General features: G+C 45.6%; 1 protein-coding gene and 4 non-coding genes across 5 annotated transcripts in view; 4 read left to right on the forward strand and 1 right to left on the reverse strand.

Annotated features, from left to right (window-relative positions):
- Positions 1 to 26,228, forward strand: part of LOC119103506 (trichohyalin-like) — a 59,268-nt gene that overhangs the window by 23,470 nt on the left and 9,570 nt on the right. The window lies entirely within an intron of this gene.
- On the forward strand, positions 2,686 to 2,758 carry TRNAF-GAA (transfer RNA phenylalanine (anticodon GAA)). The gene has a single exon. It is a non-coding gene; the product is annotated as a tRNA-Phe (tRNA).
- TRNAF-GAA (transfer RNA phenylalanine (anticodon GAA)) lies at positions 3,370 to 3,442 on the reverse strand. Its single transcript has one exon. It is a non-coding gene; the product is annotated as a tRNA-Phe (tRNA).
- TRNAF-GAA (transfer RNA phenylalanine (anticodon GAA)) lies at positions 16,879 to 16,951 on the forward strand. Its single transcript has one exon. It is a non-coding gene; the product is annotated as a tRNA-Phe (tRNA).
- On the forward strand, positions 23,903 to 23,975 carry TRNAF-GAA (transfer RNA phenylalanine (anticodon GAA)). Its single transcript has one exon. It is a non-coding gene; the product is annotated as a tRNA-Phe (tRNA).

A 26,228-nucleotide genomic window follows, 5' to 3' on the forward strand; every position in this document is an offset into this window, starting at 1 on the left:
GGTGCAAGTTAATTCTGCGCATATCTTGCCCTGTGCCGGCATGCTGATTCGTTCTCGCTGAGAGAGTTATATTATTTCAGAGTGTTATATTATTTCAGAAATTTGTTGGATGGACATTTGAGGCCAGTTATTAGAAATTTTGACTTACCTTTCGGTGATATCAAGCGTTTCAGGCCACTGCTTGAAACCAAGGCATGAGGTGAAGGTTTTTATACCGAAAACAACTTGCTGGCTTGCAATTGAAACTTCAAGCTTACATAAATCAAGATTTGAAACTCACTCATGCTCTCAATGATGTACATGTTCCAAGGAGCCTGTCACGCAAGGACTGTAGGTCATCTGATTGTTATGAAGGCAATTATACTTGCTCATGCATTAAGTGTAGCGATCTGCAACAATCAAACGTGCAGCTGATTATCCAGTTTAGTAAAATACCACCTCGGTAATGCCTTTATTTGTCCCATTATCATGTGAATGTCGCTTGAACATAAATATGCATATGAATACACACACACACACACCACACACACACACACCACACACACACACACACACACACACACACACACACACACACACACACACACACACACACACACACACACACCACACACACACACACACACCACACACACACACACACCACACACACACACACACACACACACACACACACACACACACACATATATATATATATATATATATATATATATATATATATATATACATTATATATATATGTATATATATATATATATATATATATATTGTGATCACCTACATGTAAATACAGATGGCTCGGAGCTGGTAAGTGCAGACTGCCAGCTGTCAAGTTTAGTACAGCCTAGTCCACATTGCATGCTATATAACCAATGGGTCTAGGCCGTATGTGCCAGGTAGAAAATGCTAATTGCATTATAGCTGAGACGTAACAGAGCCGTTGGTAACAGGAAAAGGTATTGTTTGCCGTGCTGCATTTCGTAGGTTCAAACTACAAACTAGCTATTAGGCCTTGTGTGTCTATTTTCATGCCACGATATATATATATATATATATATATATATATATATATATATATATATATATATTTAAGCAGCAAACACGAAATAGTTGATCCTGAACTAGATTGCGAGATTTTAGCACGAAAGGTGCAACTCAATTTATCTATTAGAGCCTAAGAATACAAATCAACTACCTTGGCGTGCTTATTCACAAATCTCTTAGATTTGCATCTCATGTTAATCACATTGCAAGCAAAATAAAGCAGACTTATTGGAACAGTGAGCAGGACTATTACTAAAAATGTCGCATCTGCCGCATAGCGATTTTATTCTTGTTTGAAATATTGCTGCTTGATTCCGGATGTTAACCATGGTTTTCAACTAGATGGCTCAGTAATTTCAAAAAGTTTGGTCGTTTGATAGAAATTTTAACGCAACAAAAACTCAGAGCTAACCTTTACACGAAAAAGTTTTGATCTTACAGGAAATTGCATAATTTGTAATGTAAGTTACAATGCATGAATTTATGACCTCACACTTTTCTATGCTTTTTAAATCAGTGCATATGAACATATATATGCATATCGTTATTTTGAAAATGCATGCATAGGGGCCCGAAAAAACATTTAACTCACATTTTCTCGAGTCGCAGTCATAAGTTATCGACAGCATCTTTCCTTCATTCTGTGCTGCGGAGCAGTGTCATAATTTCAAATTTCCCAAGAATATCTGATATCTCTGTATCAAAAAATATCGTGAAGAATATCATCCGCCAGCATGTTGTCAAGACATATAAATAAAACCAATATATATGAAGCTTTTGGAATGAATGTTGTTTGCTTGGCCCTGTAGGTGTGCATTGTGTAGCTCTCTCCACACTTGACCTCTTTCCTGTTTCACAATCATTAACATATGCATGCTCAGACACTTGGTACCAGAACTTATGGCGCTTTGCTCCAGGAGTTCTCTCAGCAACAAGGTCCGCTTAGCTGGGTGGACTGCCTATAGATACAGCTCAAGACCAAGCGTACAAAGGACCAGGTGATTGCCTCTCCCACCCACCCGTAAGTCTGATAACCTTTACTAGCGCCGTGAATGAGTATTTGTAGCTTTTGGCCTTTTTAACCGGATGGTTTCAGCTGAGTTTGGCCATGACTACTCCAAGCCTCTTTCTGTTTGAGCCTCTTCCTTGTGCCATGATATAGGAATGGTCATTCAAGTGCGGTTTGATGCGGTTCTAAAATTTGTAAATGGTCATGCAATATAGGAAAGTAAAAGAAGCACTTACAAACCCCTTCATAAGTTGTGAGTGTACCAAAATCTTGTGAAAGAAAAGTGGGCAACGCCTAAATGAGACACCCAACGCCAGGTGAGACGCCTTTGCTCTCCCGCTCACAGGAGTAGATTACCTATCTGGTCTGACCAATCCCCTGCAGAGGCGTAATTAGTGATTCCAGGATGGGGAGACATACCGCTGAAGGGAGAGGTAAACAGCGCACAGAGACGGAGTCTACAACTCACTACCCTATTCATTTTTCCGGATTCCAGCGAAGGCACTTCACCTAATATGATTGATTTAAGTATGGGAAGCTGGTCATCCTCTTGTGCCTCTCTCCGCACCATAATGGCGCCGATGCTCCCCGCATACAGGAGCAAGTTAGCGCTTCCGGTTGCTTCCACGGCCGAAATAGCTCAGTTGGGAGAGCGTTAGACTGAAGATCTAAAGGTCCCTGGTTCGATCCCGGGTTTCGGCAGTGGTTTTAACTTAGACTCAGCGAAACTCAGATGTGTGTTCTACCACAGCGGCAGGACGATACGAGAGCCGGCCGATGGCTCTTAAAGCCATAGCGCTATCGTTGGTTGCAGCTTTAGCGCTGCAGTGGGAAGATGATCTCGGACAATTGCAATCCTAGCAAAACTTATGACCGGTTTGTGGGCAACTATTTATGCGGCATGAGGCCAAGGCCATAAACAAGAGTTGGACTGGTCAGGTAATTGTCATTTCATCTTTGTTTAACGTTAGCGATATTCGGGGCCGCCCTTCAGCATTCCGTGTAACGTTAAGCGCTCCGCTGCGCATTAAAATCCCGGCAACAGTGACGTCACGCTAACGTTAAGCAAGAATGAGGTGATAGCCATCGGACAGTTTTACCTCTCTTACATGACAACGACCCATTGCTACACTGCTGGCCCACCTAGTTGCCAGGAAGCGGGTAGCAAGTTGTGCGATCGTGGATGTCAGATATCTTTAGCGCTGCTTTAGCGGTAGCGCTATCGCTATTAGAGATAGAGACTGGCACTCAAACCGTCCAGCCACTTTGGTAGAATTCACGTCTAGATTTTGCTGGGCTTTATTTAAAACCGCTGCCGAAACCCGGGATCGAACCAGGGACATTTAGATCTTCAGTCTAACGCTCTCCCAACTGAGCTATTTCGGCCACGGAAACAACCGAATGCGCAAAAACTCGCATGCAGTCCGAAACAAAAGGTACAAGGTAGTGACTGCATAGACTCCAGCTCTGCAAGATATTTTCCCCTTCCCTAACGACATGTTTCCCCAGCCTAGAATCGCTGGTGGTACCGCTGCAGGGGATAAGTGACACCAAATAGGTGGCCTGCCCTCGAGCAAAGGCGTCCCACTTGACGTTGGGTGTCTCATTTAGGAGTTCACTCACTTTTTTGTTCGCAGGGTTTTGGTAACCTCACGGCATAAGTGACATGGTCTTCTTTTGCTTCCTTACTTTGTATGACAATTAGCAAACTTAAGAACAACAGCGAACTGCGCCTGATTTCAAGGGCCATTCCGATATCATAGCACAGCTAAGAAGATGTGCGTGTGCCGACATCCCCGTTCTGCGAATGGGTTTGTTGGCACTCATACGCACTGGAATTGCTTGTCGCGTGCTTTTGAACGTAGGCGCAGCCCAAATTTTCATTATGATGCTTGGACTGATAGAACGCATCATGCCTGCTTTCAGCTTTGTGCCTGGAGCCATATATGCTAAAAATGCGGTGCGCAAATCGGCTTTCGGAATGAAATTGCACCCTTTTTTGATTTATCTAGCAACAGTTGATGCGTTTTGCTTCTGTCTATCCTGTTCTCACAGCAGTTCAGATTGCATACCAAATTACGTTGCTGTTGAGGTATTGAAGAATGCAGGCCCGAAACGAGGGCTAGGAGAAAAGTGAATGTCCTCGTTAAGTCTGGTTATTCTAGTTGTCGTCTGCTCAGAGAAGTTGAAAGCAGTGAAGAATACTGAAGGAAATGTCAGAAGGTTTTGCGGCACAACTAGTGTGTTTGTATCTATATTTGTGACAAATGTGCCTGTTTAGATGGGAAACCTTAACAGCCACTTTACAAAATTCAGTAGTGACGCTCTCACATCTTCCATCCCGCAACTTTCGCTTCTGAATGTGATGAATGAATCGGGACCAGGTTATAAAGTGGTGTCGTCATAAAAAGCACTCACGCAATGACATAACTTATGCGGTAATAAAACGGTCGTTAGACATACGGGCTCATTTCATATGCACACAGTTTTGTCCTATGATATTCGAGCGCTATGGACAGTAAAAGATAAAAACTAGGACACAAGTTTTAAACACCCTAGCGAACGGAACTTCTGGATATCAACACGCGATGAGATTGTTTGGGACAAAAAGAAACACAAAAATGTAGAATCGCTTGCCAATCCTACTTGAGTTGTAAATTTTTCATTTTTGAAAAAGCAAGTCACAGTCTTTGCAGGTCGCCAACATTTATAGGGCTAAAAATGAGCAATTGCTAGCCATTACTACAATACCGTGTGACTCAAGCTAAAAATTGGAATGCATGAAAAATACGTGTGCATGCAAACGAAGGCAAGTCAGCAGGCATTACGCATCACGCTTCATTCAGACACGCGAGCGATTTCAAGTAACTGGACATCACGCATCACGCAGCATTTGTACATGCAAGCGATTTAAATTAAACAGTCATCGCGTATCGCGCGTCAGGCATCACCCATTCATGTGAGCAATTTCAAAACAGCACGCATCATACAACAAAGCGTTAACAAGAATAGATTCACGCCTTCCCTCCCTGGATGGTCCTGTGCGCAGGCTGAAATCCAGGGAAGTATGAACCCTATGCCCATTTTAGAGCTAAAAGTCATCTACATAACACAGAGCTTTCCCGGCAGGAAAATAGGTGAATCTATTTTTGTAAAACGTCAGTAACCAGACCTTAACACGCGCTTGGCTGGGCGTGGGTGTCAAATTGCCCCACCCCGAAAGGTTTTTCCATAATGGTTTCCAAACGGCGTGGCATAGTCGCACCAAATCCTGTATAGTTGTAGACAATTAAATAGCGAATCGTTTGACACAAAAATAGATTTATCTTCTCAGGTCGCTGACCTATGGCAGGTCAAAGTCAGGGCATAGTTTCAGCGAAGGCTATTTCCAGAGAACCATCCAACCTGATACAATAACCGAGTGTTTCACTATGCCAGACATCCCTGAGATGCTTTCTGAGGCACCACAAATATTGAATGAGCAAATGATGTTGACATAAGGTCAGGTATGAAGGTCAGACCAAGGTCAAAACCAACCTGATCTATTACTCTAGGGCTTGCTGCATGGGATAGTTTGTGGTGCTCATCTCCAATGTATGGACGGCAGGAATCACATTATACATCTTCCATTGACTTCTTAGAAGCTAGAACAGGTCATTGACCTAAGATGACTCGGGTCGACGTTTTGTTTTAGGAACTCACTGCCTAGCGTAATCTTTGTCACTTATTCAAATGCAAAACTCAGAGCGGCCTGGCATGACTTTGATCGCCACGACCTTTAAAAGGTCAATCAATGTCACTGACCTTAAATGGGATTGTGACCTTTTGCTTAGAAACAATTGCCGCGCTTCTGGGGGCACTTCAGAGACTAACCTGGAATTCGACATTGTTTGACCTTATTTGACCTGAAGGTCATGACCTAGGCAGCTAAAACTTTGAACTAAATAAGCTCACGTGGAGGTCAAGATATCCTGTAAATTTAGTGTTTGTAGCTTTCTTGATTCCCGAGATCCCGGGGGAGGGGTCAAATTGACCCCCACCCAAGCCAAGGGTGTCTAGCTAGCCACCCGGGCGCGTGTTAACGTACAGGGCTCATCCTGACTGATCGTGCGAATGTGATGAGTGCTTTGATGTGTGATGTGTGCTAGCTTATTGGTAATTCTTTACATGACGGCATTAAAAATAGTTGTTAAGCTTTGAGCATGTCGTCGCCAAAGTAATTAAATCAGAGCAATGTCGGGGGGGGGTTGCCACGTGTAAACTCAATTGCCGCGCGAAGCGCCCACGCGGAGCATTCAAACGACGCAGCACCAGGTCGTTAAAATATCATATCATTTCATTGCTACGGCGGATAATGATAGATAATTTCATTCCCCGTTTGATGGTGTTACACATTTCCTGATGTGATTTAGTATGTCGTCGCGAATTTCAGTTAAACTAATGGATGTCACGGGTGTCACCAGCGCGCAGGTGCGCAGCTGGGAGAGCGTTAGACTAAAGATCTAAATGTCCCTGGCTCGATCCCGGGTTTCGGCAGTGGTTTTAAATTAAGCTCAGCAACATTCAGGTGCGGACTACATCACAATGGCAGGACGGTACAAGGGTCAGAATATGGCTCTAATGGCCATAACGTTGCCGCTAGATGTAACTGTAGTGCTGAAGTGGGAAGAAGGCACGACGCCACTGTTGCCGAGAATGCGGCTGAGGGACAACCAAAGCATCGCTGACGTTAAGCAAAGGTGAAGTGAAAATTACCGGACGGTTCTACCTCTTTTTTGTGGCCTTGATTTCATGCGGCATAAACAGCTGCCCACAAACCGGTCACAAGATATAGTAGGATCGTTTTTGTCCAAAATCATCTTCCCACTGCAACCCTAAAGCTGCAACGACCGATAGTGCTACGGCTATTGGGAGCCATAGACCGGCTGTCGTAACGTCTTGCCACTTCGGTAGAATGCACATCTGGGTTTTGCTCAGTCTAAGTTAAAACCACTGCCGAAACCCGGGATCGAACAAGGGACATGTAGATCTTCAGTCTAACGCTCTCCCAACTTAAAGCTGGGGAACATTCGACTGGTAACCGGGGGGAACTTCACTCAGCACGGGGAACTCGAGAGGAAGAGAATATGGGCAGCCGAGTAGCGGAAAGGAGCTTTTCATTGGAATACTGACGCCTCCGGGAGACCGTTGTGTTATTCACGTCCTCCGGTATGCAGCAGTTTTCTCAATACGGAACAGTTCCCAGCGGTTTAGTCTCTTGTCATCGAAATCGCGTCGTCGAAGTCTCCAAATTTGGCTACGTTTCTGTGCAAAATGCAGTCCCCCCACCAATCAGCGGCCGGCTTTTGGTCACGCGATGTGACAGGCCTCTCCAGGAAACGGTAGACCTCTATGACCCTCAAGCCGTGAGCTGAAGATTGCTGGGTCTTGCCGGTAGATCTTGGAATAATACTATGGGCCTACAAAGGCAAACTGAAGATTCATCTTCAGAAAACGCACTTCTACCGTCCCCTGACGTCACGCCGATATGTGCCGTTTAGCTGCCGTTCATGTACAATTGTACCCGACTGCATACATTTGCACTCGACTGCACCGGTTACGGCCTTTGTGTCCCGCATTTAATAAGTGGCTTTGGATCGGGTGGCGTTTTTATCGCCTGCGTTCGAGTGTCCACGCGCGGAAAGTTAGCTGGGGCGATTGGCTTAGACTGCATATGATTCGCAAGGAACAATCAATGACGTCTTTTCACAATTCCCTTCATCCCTGGATAAGTGAGTAGATACCTAGGAGCGTAGGTACCAAGCGACTTAGCTGCTACACATTATCAAAGATTATAGGCTGGGGTGTTATTTGCTCCCGTGTGAGGAGTCTGGCCTCTGCAATGTCAACTTGCCTCCCCCTTTGTTGATTTGAGGTTTCCAATGGGCAATTCACTGTTGCTAAAATCTTGCAAAACTGATGGGGGTATGAGTTGAAAATTTTTACGTGTCACCACAAAACTGCCTTTTTGGACATCACATGATGGTGATAAATGCCACACTGGCAAACCAATTTTACATGAATTATGCAAATGTAAAATAATCGTTCACCAAAAGACAGCGCGGGTATATTTACTTTTTTACGTACCGGCCTGACCAAGGGATGTGCAGGATATATATATTTATGGCAAAGAACCACATGAACGATAAAAATAGGTGAATGCATTACTCTGATAGGCTTCAGGCATTTATGATGATTTGGTGGGATGGTGAGCCTCTTATTAGGAAAATAAATATATTAAGGGTTTTGGTAAAGCATGAAAGCAAATCATTGGTGAGGTATGTTTATGTTGTTGCATTCACGACCAGAGGGTGATGTTTCCGATTCGGTTCATGGGTCTCCAGGCGCACTTTTATGTTTTGCTTCACTCCTCTGTTTCGAGGGATTAGACTAAGCCTGTGCAGAAACACATTTATTGGTGCATTTATTTCGGGAAGTTTTGCCGTTACTTCACCATTCGGCCCAATGCAACTTACTTTGCATACGTTGCTGTCACCCACGCCACACCTTGATTGGAATCAATCAACAAGCAGGCAAAACCGACCAGGTATAGGAAATGAGCATTGTCAAACGCTTTATGCAATTAATTCGTACGTGTGGAAGTATGGACTTACTATCTAATATCTAATATCTGCAATTTCCAGCTGGATTCTCGGGATGGATAAGCATTGCAAAAATTAGCAGTAATTGCCAATCCGTTCAGAAATCAAGTTCAAAATTGCTCACTAAAGTTGTCCTGATCAGGAATTGAAAGACCCCTCGGTTCCATTCCGAAGTACTCAGCCCCTGCCACTCTGGCGATACGGGAGCCGGGCCCCCCGGTCGATCTGAAGGATCACAGAGGAATAAATAATACACTGGTTCCCTCCTTGACGCAGCAGGCCGTCTGATCACGACATATGACTCCGGATCAACGATTCCCAACAGGATCTTTTAATGACACAGGGTGCCAATAACTGGCTAAGGGATCTTAGTTCGGCTTGTCGGGCCCCTGGTCGAAACGGGGCGTAGGGCATCTCGTTCGGTACTGCTGTCCTAGACCCTTGTTAAGCATCCTGGGCATCCGACCGACACAGAGGCTTCATTGCTTCGAGGCCCCCAACAATGCAATGAGCCATCTGAGTGAGCTTTGCAGGCTCTGGTTATCTCTGTGAAATGGGCATCACGGCCCAGATCGATACGCAAACGATTTTTCGGTTGGTGGTCTCTGACTGTCATTCCGGACCTCACTGTTACAAGGGGCTCTCGATTAGCCCAAGGGGCTTTCTGACTGGCATTTGAGGGCCCAGCCCTGCGGCCGGTCCTCGAAACTGGTTTAAAATTGTTGTGCGTATTTCCCCCTAATATTGTTTTTAAGCTCCCTTTCAGGCAGTCTAATCGGGTCCCTGGTCACGGTCCAGAGAGTCCTTGGTGCACTTTTCTGGACCTAAAGGGGGATCGCGTGCTCCTGTAGCCCACTTGCATGCGCTCCTGATAATGGTGCTCTAAGGTCTCTTCTCATTCATTTTTTTTGGACAATTTGTGCTGGCCCATGGAAGTTAATATATCTTGACATATAGATTACCTGGCCCAAAATCAAGGAAACATATTTGTTTGCCGCGGGTCGGTCCAGGATTTTGTACAGGATGAGACATAGACAGTACGTTATCCATGAAGTGCTGTGCTCCGAAAAAACCCTAAGGCTTTGCACACTGCAGCACTCCTTGAATATGGAGCCTATCGAAAATGAAGGATGTCGAGGCTCCGAAATAATGTAAGTGTAAATGCACGACAAACTCGGAGAGTTTTGCATGCATCTTTGGTGAACTGGCCGATCAAAAGGTTTTGTCATGCATATTGAATGTGGCACTCGTGGTAGCTGACGCCAATCCTCCCAGATAAAGATGACTTGGGATATTTCCTGAAATAAGGTGCTAGTGCTGCTTCGAAGAATGAACCGATCAGCTGGGTGTGGTCAATGGAGAGACACCAGACAATGGTGCTGCTGGAGTTGGTGCTTGAAACAATCAAGTTGTTTTGCCCTTTGTGGCGCTCAGGAATGTGCTATCTCTAAAAAGTGCTGTTTGTGGCGTTCCCAAATGAAAGTTTCGGTGCCTCCCCAGCATGACGTTTTGGTGCCGCTTCGACACGAAGGCCTCATAGATGGCCTCAGGAAGGGCTGATGGCATATGGGTCATCGAATAAGGTCAAACAAGGTCAAATTCCAAGCTGATATCCAAAGTGCTCCCAAAATTATTTCTGAGCAAAATCTCACATTTTCATCTAAGGTCAGTTACCTTGTTTAACCTTTTGAAGGTCATGGTGACCAAAATAACTTACGGCTGCTCTGAGTTTTGCATTTGAATAAACGACAAAAAATACGCTAGACAGTATGTTTCTAAAAACAAGATGTTGAACTGGGTCATTTTAAGGTCGATGACCTATTTTGACAACTAAGAAATCCATGGAAGATGTGTGATACGGTTCCTGCAGTCAATAAATTCGAAATAAGCACTAGAAACTATCTCATACAGCAAGCCCTAGGGCAATACAACATATTGGTGTTGACCTTGGTCTGACCTTCGTACCTGACCTCAGGTCGACATAATTTGCTCATTCAATATTTGTGTTGCCTAAGAAAGCATCTCGAGATGTATGGATTCATCTAAGACTTCATTGTTGCACCAGATTGAACGATTCCCCAGAAACTGCCTTCTCTGAAACCATTGCCTGATTTTGACCTGCCATAGGTCAGCGACCTTACAAAGCACACCTATATTGTTTACACCAAACGATCCGCTAGCCAATTTTCCATACTTATGCAAAATTTGGCGCGGCTACGCCGCGTCGTTCGGAAACGATCCCGGAAAAACCTTCGGAGGAAGGAAAATTTGACCCCCACCCGAGCGCGTGTTAACATGATCTATCCCATCCGCATTTTGAGCGTTTCTTCCCATTCCTATCTCATTCCAATTTCTTCCATTCTTGTTTTAAGTGTTCACTCCTTTTTTTGCGAAAGAGGTCTTTCGATCCTTCAGTGCTTCTTGTGCAGGCATGAAGCCCATCCTTTCACTGAACTCTCGCTTGTGCTGACGAAGTCCATGTTCGAGACCCCTGGCGTTTCGTTCCTGTTCTCCATCTTTTACGATCACTCCAACACTATTAGTTCACTGGGAACGCAGCAAAACACCGCACCGATTACCGTTACCCATCTTTTCATGGTTACTCTTTAGAGTTCAGTTCCCTTCTTATCTATCCGAAGTTGCATTTCCCCAAAATTCGGGAGTAGTGCCCCCACCCTATCTAACGTACTCGCCAACGCAAAAGCTACCAAATCAAACCACCGCTTCTTTGTCAGTGATTTTTAAAAAAAAAAAATTGGTAGCGCCTTCTCTCCATGCTGACGGGTGTACAAAAGCTCCTGGCATCATCTTCAGCCGGCGTGTGGCGCCACAGACCACAGGACTTTGAGGTCACGTGGCGTGACGTGGGGCGAATTGGCTGTGGTTGGTGTTGACAAACGTGCTGACGACAGATCGAACGCCGCCGCACTACATTATGTGCAGTGACCTTCCTGGAATCCTAACAAAAGTGACAGGGTAGTGATTTGTTAAAAATAATTTGGTTAGTTTGCAATTTGGTGATTTGAAAATTGTGTAACTCCGGTTCTACACGCTACTTGGCCCCCCCCCCCCCCACCATCATGTTTTCCCATCCTGGAATCACTGGTGACGCCTCTGTAGGGTATAAGTGAGACCAGATAGGTGATCCACTCCTGTAGGCGGGGGAGCAAAGGGGTCTCATTTAGCGTCAGGTGCCTCACTTGGACGTTGGCTCACTTTTCACTCGCAAGATTTTTGTATACTCATCACCCAAGTTATGGAGGCGTTTTTCGGATTCCTTACATTTTATGATCATTTACAAATTTTGGAGCAGCATCCAACCGCCTTACTTTTATGAGCATTCTGATACCATAACACAAAAAATCGGTTATTTGTGCTGATGCCCCCCGTGCCACGTGCTTTGAACATGGGCGCAGCGCGAATTTTCCTAATGGAGCCTGAACTTTTACAGAACTCAGAATGACAGCTTTCAGCTTTATGCCTGAAGCCGTGTATGCCAAACATTCGCTGCGTAGAAAAGTGCTACGTAAACAAAACGGCTTCCTGAGTAGAATTATGAGCTTGTTATATACATGACACCAGATGTCGAGCTCCGGTTCTGTTTATTCTATTTTTATGGCGTTTGGCATGTGGTATCGATTTATGTCCCTGTTTTACAATGGTTCCGAAGGGTCCACATTCAGCCGAACAGCTACAGTGTTTTAACACAAAACGCGTCAAAATTGGACGTGTTTGGGTTTCCTGACGACCAAGAGCTGTCGCAAGCGGAAGTAAAGGGCCCACGAGCAAACACCAGTAATTCTTCACTGATTGCGAGGGTCGCGATTGGGAGATTGTAAGGTTCATGACGTTTTGCAGTGGCCATACACTGTTTGCATATGGTCAGCGGGTTTGAGTCCCTTTTGCGGTTCATTATGCTGTCCAGAGGCCTTACGCTATTCCCCAGGCAATATATATCCACTCCCGGGTCAATCTAACCTCTAAGGAGCATTTCACGCTGCCCTCGAACTCTCTGCATTTTCCCGCATTGCCCTGCGCTGCTGTTGAGAAACTGTCCGCTTACATACCTGGGTGCTCCTGATCGGTCAGGTTTTCCCGCGACAGATTCTTCTCACTCGCCCGAAAGGGCGAATGGAAAAAGTCAGTTCGTCCCGATTACTCAGTTGGTTGGAGAGCCTGCCTTCCGGTTCACTCGCCCGTGGTGGAGTGGGTTCCAGTCCCTTTCGGTGCCTGCTATCTGCCCTCGACAGGTATGGCCTGTGGCCGCGAAAAGGGTTAGATGACGTCAGAGGTCAGGACGGACCGTGCCGAGCGTTGCGGCGCGTATTCGCCACCAAATTCTGCCATTGACGTGGAATTGCGCGATCGGATGGTAGGGCCAGGGCTTACACAACAAGCACTGCTTAGCGTAAGCTCGGATCCCATGAATCCATTCATTCAAGTGGCTCAGATTTAATCTTCAAAAAGACTTCCGGGGTCCCAAATGATGTAGTACATTCGGCTGCTCAAAGACGCTTCATATTATTCTCGGGCTCTTCTCACTTGCTCGGAGGGCTTTGTACTCTTGTTGAGGACGCTGTAAAGTAAGGAACCGAGCCACTCGATGATCAGGGGCCGTCTACATTGATCTAGGGCTCTTTTCCTTTTATCTCGTTTGCTGGAGACCCTTCACTTCTCCGGGCGTCCTTTCTGTTAACCTGCCCAGGCACTATTGATCATATAGGAGTCTTACATTATTTTACATTGGTCTTCAGTAATTTTCCTTTGCTCAGAGGACCTCGTGTTCTGGCCGGGGTTCTATAGATCAGTATGCCGGAGCACTGCTGCCGATCATCCAGTGGCCCATCACGTTGGTGTCGGGTTATTCTCGCCTGCTCTGAGAACCCTATACTTGTTGACGTGAGCCTCTTTGCTGGCCTCCCGCGGCACCCACGACTTCCGACACCACTCAGGCTCCGTCGCTATTGGCCTTGGTGCTTTCGCTCAGAGCAGCATTCGCATGTACGGCGATAAATTTTCACGCGCAATTGTCGAACGTAATTTTACGTGCCACTGACGTCGCATGCGCCATTTCCTTGCCTATTGAGTGTTTGACACCTATTACACTTCTGCATCACGCGTTTAATACATTTTGAAAGTCAGAATGGTTTGCACTCCTTTATAAGAAAGGATGAACTCTGCATTGGTCATCAGCCATCAGCTGATCAACCAGCTGGCTAAACATAAATAAGCTAGGAATCAAGTTCGGGCTTGATTTTGATGGTATTTAGCAGCCAAGCCAGCCTTCTTTGCAGCAGACATCTCGCCACGCTCGCCACTCACCGATGATGCATGGCCATGGGGTATCAGGCCGTGTAAGATCAAAGTGCATTGAAATGGCTCGCCGCTTCGGGTTATCTCGTGCGACATCATGCTCGCCGGTAAGTTCTACGCCATCGATTTGCCGGTCACATACGTCTGCTACTAAGCGCGAGCTCCCGTACTATCGGCAATTCTGAACATGCCTCAACCAATCAGCGCGCGTCTAAGTGCGTCCACCGCCTTCCGCGCCTGGAATGCTCCCGCCCGCTCAGCATTGCCTGAAGATTGTATTCCAACCTTAGAAGCGCCGCCGGTAGATCTGTGACGTCACAACAGCTGGAGCGGTGGCAGTCGGGAGGAAGGCCGGGAATGCTGCGCGCGGGCTGCATCGTGCGCTCGGGGGATTGCAGCTGTGCTATCCGGCCCTAATCGTTTATGACTTTCATGGCGGCAAACGTTTGCGGCGCCAGCTGTTACTGTGCGGTTTTAATCGACATTGAGTATCAAAATGATCACGTAGGTGGGCGACTAGGTCCTTATAGCCATTACAAGATCGGTGTCATAACTGAGGTTGGTCAATGCCGCCATAAAAAGGCTTGTATTTGACATTTTCAGATTACGAGAGAAACGTCCTGAAAAAGGGAAGTTTTCTTCCACTCTCCATGCTTTCTTGTGGCCTCAATATTATCTGTGATATCAAATAAATATAAATGGACAAATGGATGAACATAAATGGACGTGACGTCGTGGTGTCGCGACATAAGGACGTGACTGATTTTTCGTCGGTTTCTGAGCACAAGACACGTGCTGAGACACGTTTTGTTCTGAGTAAAGCATGCTAATTAACTGTTATGGTGCAAGTTTATTCTGCGCATATCTTGCCCTGTGCCGGCATGCTGATTCGTTCTCGCTGAGAGAGTTATATTATTTCAGAGTGTTATATTTTTTCAGAAATTTGTTGGATGGACATTTGAGGCCAGTTATTAGAAATTTTGACTTACCTTTCGGTGATATCAAGCGTTTCAGGCCACTGCTTGAAACCAAGGCATGAGGTGAAGGTTTTTAAACCGAAAACAACTTGCTGGCTTGCAATTGAAACTTTAAGCTTACATAAATCAAGATTTGAAACTCACTCATGCTCTCAATGATGTACATGTTGCAAGGAGCATGTCACGCAAGGACTGTAGGTCATCTGATTGTTATGAAGGCAATTATACTTGCTCATGCATTAAGTGTAGCGATCTGCAACAATCAAACGTGCAGTTGATTATCCAGTTTAGTAAAATACCACCCCGGTAATGCCTTTATTTGTCCCATTATCATGTGAATGTCGCTTGAACATAAATATGCATATGCATACACACACACACACACACACACACACACACACACACACACACACACACACACACACACACACACACACACACACACACACACACACACACACACACACACACACACACACACACACACACACACACACACACACACACACACACACACACACACACACACACACACACACACACACACACACACATATATATATATCTATATATATATATATATATAGATATAGATATATATATATATATATTGTGATCACCTACATGTAAATACAGATGGCTCGGAGCTGGCAAGTGCAGACTGCTCTGTGTGATGTGTGCTAGCTTGAACCATTTATAGGTATGAGTGGTGTCTGACGTGTGATGCGCGACGCCTGTTCAAATTAGATTGTTGGCATGCGTAACCGACGCGCGATATGTGATGCCTGTTTACTTGCATTCGTTTGCATGTAAACAGGCATAGTATTTTTCGCGTATTCAAATTTCAAGTCAAATATGTAGCACATCGTAGAAATGGCTAACAGTTGCTTCTGGTGTAATCCCCTGAATGTTGATGACCTGTAAAACTGTGGGTCGCTGTTAAAAAAAAACTAAAAATAAACAAATCGATTGCGCTCGGCAGGCAGTTTTGAGGCTTAAACATAATTCTGGTGCTCATTTCTGTAAAAAACATGTTACCGAAGTATTAACGCATCTATCTCTCCGTTCACCTGTTTTTTTAAAAGAGGAATTGTGGTAATCCCACTGTCTCAGCTAAGTGCATACTGTTCCTCGCAAATACCCTGAAAAGCTTACGTAATTAAGAGTAAGCATTAGAGTGATCAATTCATTAAACATTCCTGCACTTCCGGGGATACATGCAAAACATTGCAAGCTCTTCGAAATTCAAAGCAAAATAGATGCTGCTCAAACTAGGATTAGTCAGGGGAATGATGAAGCAGTTACAGATGATCAGGATATGGCAGAGTCATTAAATTGCTTCGTTACTGAGATTGGGCAAACGTTAAAAGGAAAAGTTTCTTACATTGTCATTTCTTCCTCTCTAGCTCATTCTAAGTGTGGCAAATGAAGTAAATCTGCCACCCACCAGTGGAGGGAAGTTTATTCTTGCTAGAAATGGATGATGCAATATAGGATGTAGTCCGGGCAATATAAATCAAAAATATGTAACTTGCTTTGTATGATAATACTCAGGGCATTGTTTATCTTTTCGACAGTTGCTAACCATTGTGGACATTTCCCCTTACAAGAGCAGAGCACCTATCTTATCTCACTACCTCCTGCAGTGGCGTCACCAGCGAATCTGGACTGGGTGAACTCATCGCTGGGGGAGAGGAAAACAGCGTGTAGAGCCGGCGACTACAAAGTCACTACATTGTCCCTTTTTCCGGGTTCCATGAAGGGTGCTTCGCATAATGTTTTTAAGTTAAAGGTTGAGAGGTTGGCCACCGCTTCCCGCCCTTCTCGCCACCGCAATAACGCCGCTGCTCCCCCATACAGGAGCATATCAGCGCTTCCGGTTGCACTTGCGGCCGAAATAGCTCAGTTGGGAGAGCGCTGGATTGAAGATCTAAAGGTCCCTGGTTCGATCCCGAGTTTCGGCAGTGGTTTTAAGCAAAACCCTCAAAACTCAGATGTGTTTTCTTAGAAGTGGCAAGACGGTACGGGAGCCGGTCTATGACTCCCAATAGCCATAGCGCTATCGCTCGTTGCAGCCTAAGTGTTGCAGTGGGAAGATGATCTTGGACAATTACGATTCCATCTTAACTTGTGACCGGGTTATGGGCAACTGTTCATGCCGCATAAAACCAATGCAATAAAACATGGTTGGAACCGTCCGGTAATTTCCACTTCGCCTTTGCTTGACGTTAGCGATGCTGCAATTGCCCCTCGACCGCATTTAAGTCTTGGCATCAGTGACGTCATGCTAAGTTTAAGCAAGTATGAAGTCATAACGGGTCTACCTAGTTATATGATTTTGACCTCATGCGGTTTATCAACTTGCTAGCAAGCGGGTCACAACCTGCGTGAGGATTGTGGATGTCAGATATCTTCTCCCTACTGCAACACTACAGTTACATCTAGCGATAACGCTATGGCTCTTAGAGCCATAGCCTGACCCTTGTACCGTGCCGCCACTGCGATGGAGTCCACATCTGGATGCTGCTGAGTTTAAAATAAAACCGCTGCCGAAACCCGGGATCGAACCAGGGACATTTATATTTTCGGTCTAACGCTCTCCCAACTGCTGGGGAACGTACGACTGTTAACCGGGGGGAACTTCACTCAGCGCGGGGAACTCGAGAGGAAGAGAAGATGGGCCGCAGAGTAGCGGAAAGGAGCTTTTCCTTGGAATTCTGACGCCTCTAGGGGCCCGTTGTGTTACTCATGTCTTCCGGTATGCAGCAGTTTTCTCAATACGGAATAGTTCCTCAGCGGTTTACTCTCTTGTGACCAATTCGCCTCGTCGAAGTCTCCAAATTTAGATACGTTTCTGTGCAAAATGTAGTCCCCCCACCAACCAGCGGCCGGCTTTTGGTCACGCGATGTGACGGGACTCTCCAGGAAACGGTAGATCTCTATTGCCCTCAAGCCGCGAGCTGAGGATTGGCTAAGGATTGCGGGACACAACCGGTGGATCTTGGAATAATGCTATGGGCCTACAAAGGCAAACTGAAGATTCATCTTCAGAAAGCGCACTTCTACTGTCCCCTGACGTCACGCCCATGTGTGCCGTTTGGCTGCCGTTCATGGTACAGTTGTACCCGACTGCACCAGTTGCGGCCTTTGTGTCCCGTATTTAATTAGCGGCTTTGTATCGGCTGGCGTTTCTATCGCCTAGTTTCGAGTGTCGTCGCCGTCTTTGTTGTGATCAAGTGTTGTGATGGTTGCGTGCATGCGCGGAAAGTTAGCTGGGCGATTGGCTTAGACTGCATACGATTCGCAAGGAATAATCAATGACGTCCTTCCATCAATTCCCTTCATCCCTGGACAAGTGAGTAGATACCTAGGTGCGTAGGTACCAAACCACTTAGTTGCTACACATTATCAAAGATTATAGGCTGGGGTGTTACTTGCTCTCGTGTGAGGAGTCTGGCCTCTGCAATGTTAACTTGCCTCCCCCTTTGTTGATTTGAGGTTACCAATGGGCAATTCACTGTTGCTAAAATCTTGCAAAACTGAGGGGGGTATGAGTTAAAAATTTTTACGTGTCACCACAAAACTGCCTTTTTGGACATCACATGATGGTGATAAATGCCACACTGGCAAACCAATTTTACATGAATTATGCAAATGTAAAATAATCGTTCAACAAAAGACAGCGCGGGTATATTTACTTTTTTACGTACCGGCCTGACCAAGGGATGTGCAGGATATATATTTATGGCAAAGAACCTCATGAACCATAAAAATAGGTGAATGCATTACTCTGATAGGCTTCAGGCATTTATGATGAATTGGTGGGATGGTGAGCCTCTTATTAGGAAAATAAATATATTAAGGGTTTTGGTAAAGCATGAAAGCAAATCATTGATGGGGTATGTTTATGCTGTTGCATTCACGACCAGGGGGTGATGTTTCTGATTCGGTTCATGGGTCTCCACCCGCACTTTTATGTTTTGCTTCACTCCTCTGTTTCGAGGGATTAGACTAAGCCTGTGCAGAAACACATTTATTGGTGCATTTATTTCGGGAAGTTTTGTCGTTACTTCACCATTCGGCCCAATGCAACTTACTTTGCATACGTTGCTGTCACCCACGCCACACCTTGATTGGAATCAATCAACAAGCAGGCAAAACCGACCAGGTATAGGAAATGAGCATTGTCAAATGCTTTATGCGATTAATTCGTACGTGTGGAAGTGTGGACTTACTATCTAATATCTAATATCTGCAATTTCCAGCTGGATTCTCGGGATGGATAAGCATTGCAAAAATTAGCAGTAATTGCCAATCCGTTCAGAAATCAAGTTCAAAATTGCTCACTAAAATTGTCCTGATCAGGAACTGAAAGACCCCTCCGTTCCACTCCGAAGTACTTAGCGGCTGCCACTCTGGCGATACGGGAGTCGCCCCCCTGGTCGATCCGACGGATCACAGAGGGATGAATGATACGCCGGTCCCCTCCTTGACGCAGTAGGCCGTCTGATCAGGACATATGACTCCGGATCAACGATTCCCAACAGGATCTTTTAATGACATAGGATGCCAATAACTGGCTAAGGGATCCTAGTTCGGCTTATCGGGCCACTGGTCGAAACGGGGCGTAGGGCATCTCGTTCGGTACTACTGTCCTGGACCCTTGTTAAGCATCCTGGGCCTCCGACCGACACAGAGGCTTCATGGTTTCGAGGCCCCCAACAATGCAACGAGCCATCTGAGTGAGCTTTGCAGGCTCTGGTTATCTCTGTGAAATGGGCATCACGGCCCAGATCGATACGCAAACGATTTTTCGGTTGGTGGTCTCTGTCATTCCGGACCTCACTGTTACAAGGGGCTCTCGATTAGCCCAAGGGGCTTTCTGACTGGCATTTGAGGGCCCAGCCCTGCGGCCGGTCCTCAAAACTGGTTTAAAATTGTTGTGCGTATTTTCCCCCTAATATTGTTTTTAAGCTCCCTTTCAGGCAGTCTAATCGGGTCCCTGGTCACGGTCCAGAGAGTCCTTGGTGCACTTTTCTGGACCTAAAGGGGGATCGCGTGCTCCTGTAGCCCACTTGCATGCGCTCCTGATAATGGTGCTCTAAGGTCTCTTCTCATTAATTTTTTTTTGGACAATTTGTGCTGGCCCATGGAAGTTAATATATCTTGACATATAGATTACCTGGCCCCAAATCAAGGAAACATATTTGTTTGCCGCGGGTCGGTCCAGGATTTTGTACAGGATGAGACATAGACAGTACGTTATCCATGAAGTGCTGTGCTCCGAAAAAACCCTAAGGCTTTGCACACTGCAGCACTCCTTGAATATGGAGCCTATCGAAAATGAAGGATATCGAGGCTCCGAAATAATTCGAATGTAAATGCACGAAAAACGCGGGGAGGTTTGCATGCATCTTTGATGAACTGGCCGATGAAAAGGTTTTGTCATGCATATTGAATGTGGCACTCGTGATAGCTCACGCCAATCCTCCCAGATAAAGATGATTTGGGATATTTCCTGAAATAAGGTGCTAGTGCTGCCTCGAAGAATGAACCGATCAGCTGGGTGTGGTCAATGGAGAGGCACCAGACAATGGAGCTGCTGGAGTTGATGCTTGGAACAATTAAGTTTTTCGCCTTTTGTGGCGCTCAGGAATGTGCTACCTCTAAAAAGTGTTGTTTGTGGCGTTCCCAAATGAAAGTTTCGGTGCCTCTCCGGTATGACATTTTGGTGCCGCTTCGACACGAAGTCCTCATAGTTGGCCTCAGGAAGGGATGGCGGCATATAGGTCATCGAATGAGGTCAAACAAGGTCAAATTCCAAGCTGGTATCCAAAGTGCCCCCAAAATTGTTTCTAAGCAAAAGCTCACATCCTCATTTGTCAGTTACCTTGTTCAACCTTTTGAAGGTCGTGGTGACCAAAATGACTTAAGACTGCCCTGAGTTCTGCATTTGAATAAACGACAAAAATTACGCTAGACAGTATGTTTCCAAAAAAAGATGTTGACCTGGGTCATTTTTGGTCAATTACCTATTTTGACCCCTAAGAAATCCATGGAAGATGCATGATACGGTTCCTGCAGTCAATAAATTCGAAATAAGCACTAGAAACTATCTCATACAGCAAGCCCTAGAGCAATAAAACAGGTTGGTGTTGATCTTGGTCTGACCTTCATACGTGACCTTAGGTCGACATAATTTGCTCATTCAATATTTTTGTTGCCTAAGAAAGCATCTCGAGATGTGTGGATTCATCTAAGACTCCGTTGCTGCACCAGATTGAACGATTCCCCAGAAATTGCCTTCTCTGAAACCATTGAGTGACTTTGACCTGCCATAGGTTAGCAACCTTACAAGGCACATCTATATTGTTTACACCGAACGATCCGCTAGCCAATTTTCAATAGTTATGCAACATTTGGCGCGGCTACGCCGCTTCGTTCGGAAACGATACCGGAAAAACCTTCGGGGGAGGGAAATTTTGACCCCCACCCGAGCGAATGTTACCATCATCTGTCGCATCCGCAGTTTGAGCGTTTGTTCCCATTCATATCTTATTCCAATTTCTTGGTTTCTTATTTTAGGTGTTCACTCATTTTTGTGCGAAAAGGTCTTTCGATCCTTTAGTGCTTTTTGTGCCGGCATGAGGCCCATCCTTTCATTGAACTCTCGCTTGTGCTGACGAAGTCCATGTTCGAGACCCCTGACGTTTCGTTTCTGTTTTCTATCTTTTACGATCACTCCAACACTATTAGTTCGCTGGGAACGCAGCAAAACACCACACCGATCACTGTTACCCATCTTTTCATGGCTGCTCTTTACAATTCAGTTCCCTTCTTTTCTATCCTACGTTGTATTCCCCAAAAATTCGAGAGTACTGCCCCCACCCTATCTAACGTACTCGCCAACGCAAAAGCTGCAAAGTCAGACCCCCGGTTCTTTGTCAGTGATTTTTTTAAATTTGGTGACGCCTTCTCTCCATGCTGACGGGTGGGCAAAAACTCCTGACATCATCTTCAGCCGGCGTGTGGCGTCACATACCACGTGACTTTGTGATCACGTGACGTGACGTGGGGCGAATTGGCTGTGATTGGTGCTGACAAACGTGCTGACGACATATCGAACGCCGCCCCACTACATCGCGTACAGTGACCTTCCTGGAATCCTAACAAAAGTGCCAGAGTAGTAATTTGGTAAAAATAATTTGGTAAGTTGTCAATTTAGTGATTTGCAAATTTCGCAACTTCGGCTCTACACGCTACTTGCCCCTCTCCACCATCATGTTTTCCCATCCTGGAATCACTGGTGGTGCCACTGCATGGCATGAGGGAGACCAGGCAGGTGATCTACTCCAGTAGGCGGGGGAGCAAAGCGTCTCATTTAGCGTCAGGTGCGTCACTTGGATGTTGGCTCAATTTTCACTCGCAAGATTTTTGTATACTCATCACCCAAGTTATGAAGGCGTTTTCGGCTTCCTTACGTTTTATGATCATTTACAAATTTTAGAGCAACATCCCACCGCCTTACTTTTATGAGCATTCTGATACCATAGCACAACTAAGCGGTTGTGTGTGCTGATGCCCCTCGTACCACGTGCTTTTGAACATGGGCGCAGAGCGAATTTTCCTAATGGAGCCTGGACTTTTTCAGAACTCAGAAGGACTGCTTTCAGCTTTCTGCCTGAACCCATGTATGCTAAGCACTTGCTGCGTAGAAAAAGTGTTACGTAAACAAAACGGCTTCCTGAGTAGAATCACGAGCTTGTTAGATACATGACACCAGACGGCGAGTTCCGGTTGTGTTTATCTTATTTTTATAGCGTTTGACATGTGGCATCGTTTTACGTCCCTGTTTTACAATGGATATATGTACAATCTTCCATTCCTAGACAAGCGCGTAGGACGAAGAAGTGTTGCGTAAGCAAAACGGCTTCCTGAGTAGAATCATGAGCTTGTTAGATACATGACACCAGACGTTGAGCTCCGGTTCTGTTTATCCTATTTTTATTGCGTTTGACATGTGGTATAGACTTACGTCCCTGTTTTACAATGGACACACATGCAATATTTCATTCTTAGATAAGGCACGTTGCATGGTCCTAAATCTGAAATTCTGGGAAAACTGGATGGACGGAAGTAAAACACGTCCCTTGGTGTTATGACCATCAAAAAAGCCCGCAATTCTCCAGAGGCCGTTTTGCTAAATGTAGCCCTTTTTGACGCGCCGCCTTTTTTTAGCTTACATGGATCCAGGCCGAAAGCCAAAAGCAGGCGCTCAGCGTTCTGAGAGATCCCAAGCTCCATTAAGAAAATTCGGACTGTGTCCCGGTTCATCAGTGTTATGTAATTCCGATCGGCATGTGTGACATTGCACTCATTTACATCGCAGGACGAGGAACATTGGTACACAATACTCCCTCTTAGTGCCATGTTTTCGGAATGGTCATTGAAATAAGACGCAGTTCGATGTTGTTCCAAAATTCGCAAATGGTCACACAGCGTTAGACAGCCAAGAAAAAATCAACGACCACACAGCATGAGAAGTGAGCGTACCAAAATTTTGTGAGTGTATAGTGAGCAAAAGCAAAGCAAACGCCGTAATGAGGCGCCTTTGCTCCTACGCCCACCGTAGCAGAGCACTTTTCTGGTCTCACTTATCCTCTGCAGCGGCGTCGCCAGTCACACTAGACCGGGAAAACATGTCGCTAACGGAGAGGCATATAGCGTGCTCAGTCGGGGTCTGCCAAATCACTGCCCTGTCTCTTTTTCGAGATACCACGGAGGTCGCTGCACATAATGTACTTGACTTTATTATGGAAAAGCTGGTCACCCTCTCCCACCTCTCTCCCCACTGTAATGACGCATACGCCTATCCCGCACACAGGATCATATAAGCACTTCCAGATGCCTCCGCGGCCGAAATAGCTCAGTTGGGAGAGCGTTAGACTGAAGATCTAAAGGTCCCTGGTTCGATCCCGGGTTTCGGCGGTGGTTTTAGGTTGGGCCCGTCGAAACCCAGATGTGGATTCTACCACAGCAGTAGGACAGCACAAAACCTGCTCCTGCGGTGATGGCTTTGCCTCTATCGCTGGTTGGAACTTAAGCGTCGCAGTAGTAGTGGCAGGAAGACGTCGGGTAACCGAGGTACTTCCAAACGGCTCTTGGCCCGCCTGCTAGTAATGGAAAAGGCCGCATAAAACCAAGGCCCTATAAGAGGGGCAAAACCATCCGGTAATAGCTGCTTCATCTTCGCTTTACGTTAGCGTGACGTCACTGGTGCCGAGACTTAAGTGTGCGGCGGGACGCTAAGCGCTGGACGGAATGCCGAGGGACACCCGGAACATCAGTCATTTCTCAAATCAACATCAGTCAGACATCATGAAAAAGCCGTTAACGAGAGGTGCATATGACCAGCAAGCCCATTTGAACGAACCACTGTGTCAGTGATACCACGAGTTTCTCTACCACCTTAACAAGAGCAAAGTGTGGTAGACTATGCCTGCTGCGACTGAGGTCGCAGCATGGCCGTACATCGCCGCACAATGCCACTCGTTCATCCCAAAAATGTCATGTGCTGGCGAAATGCAACACCCAGGCTCCTCACAGTGGGAGATCTAGCGACAGCAGCTCCATGAATTGAATGGTTATGGTGGAGAGTCGCTAAATGTTTTGACTAGACCCGGGAACTACGAGCTGAAAATTATGTGTGTCGATTTCCATCCGGTCCTTGGCAAACCACCGGGAGAGATACAGTGTTCTGTTCCATGGAGTTAACAAGGGAACCCATGTGACGGCACTCATGGCACGTTAGCAAGGAACCTCCCAGACATGAGAAAGGGAGATCGCCGGACCACCCAGTCACGAGAACCATTCCGCCTACCTTCCCCGTGCAGGGCGACAAATACATTCCGCTCGCACGATACGCCCGCACGTCAATATGACGATAACGGAGATGACGACAGCGATGAGATCCTCTGCAAGGAGGGGGCTATCACTGGCGGATGTACGCTGTGAAACATTGTAGAGAGCCGAGGCAGCTGCCTCAGGCTAACGAGCCGGCAAATAGTGAAGTTGAGCAAGCATCATTAGCAGACCTAGGTGCCGTGCACACACACACACACACATATATATATATATATATATATATATATATATATATATATATATATATATATATATATATATATAGACCTAGGTGCCGTCCACACACACATATATATATATATATATATATATATATATATATATATATATATATATATATTCAGATATATCTCTCTCTCTCTCTCTCTCGGGATATATATATATATATATATATATATCTATCTATCTCGGGATATATATATATCTCTCTCTGAATATATATATATATATATATATATATATATATATATATATATATTCAGATATATGTATATATATATATATATATATTTATATTTATGCATATATATATACATATATATATATACATATATCTGAATATATACATATATATATATATATTCAGATGTGAGATCAATATCCGACTTTGTGTGGAACTGCGCTTTCAAACCATTCTTTACCCAGGAATGACCTGAAGAGAAAAAGACACCCAGCACATGACTGGTATTAATTTATGACCAGTTAAGAGTAACACTACACTACGTTGTTCAGCCATAGGCAGGAGCAACATGATGGAGCTTAACTAGCCCCATTAGCCTGTGAGTGCTACACGAGAAACCTCGGGCTGGGTCAGAATTCCCGGCGCCGAATCCAGCCGAAGCGATCTGTCGTCAGCAGAGGTCGATTCTGGGTGCGAAACATCAAGTGTTAAAGGCACGCGAGTAACGTCATCCTGGGACTTCCTTTTTACTTTGTGAATAGTGTTATAAAGTCGATAACGTTGCTGAAAACTGGCCGGTTTTAGCTTAGTCAATGCAATTCGTTATCATAACCTATATGAAAAATATGAACGATTAAACAGCTGTGCATGACGACGACTTCTTTTAAACCGGAGGAAAAAGTCCCGCGAGGATTCCCCGTTGTAAAACCAACGTTTTCTCCTTAAACGCTTCTGTCTTCCCGTGCCGTTCCGATGAACCACACCATTGCCACGCAGATCCCGGCAAATGCGGCGCACCGTGGCGGGGCGCGCGAAACCTGAAGCGGTGTCCGACCCGCGGCTGGCGGCGTGCGTGGCAGCCGGCCGGAACCGAGTGAAAGGGCCGGCAGCCACCGTGCGGCGATCGTTTCCGCGTC

The sequence above is a fragment of the Pollicipes pollicipes genome, unplaced genomic scaffold (genome assembly GCF_011947565.3).
Source record: "Pollicipes pollicipes isolate AB1234 unplaced genomic scaffold, Ppol_2.1 Scaffold_1600;HRSCAF=1878_pilon_pilon_pilon, whole genome shotgun sequence".
Classification (NCBI taxonomy): Eukaryota; Metazoa; Arthropoda; class Thecostraca; order Pollicipedomorpha; family Pollicipedidae; genus Pollicipes; species Pollicipes pollicipes.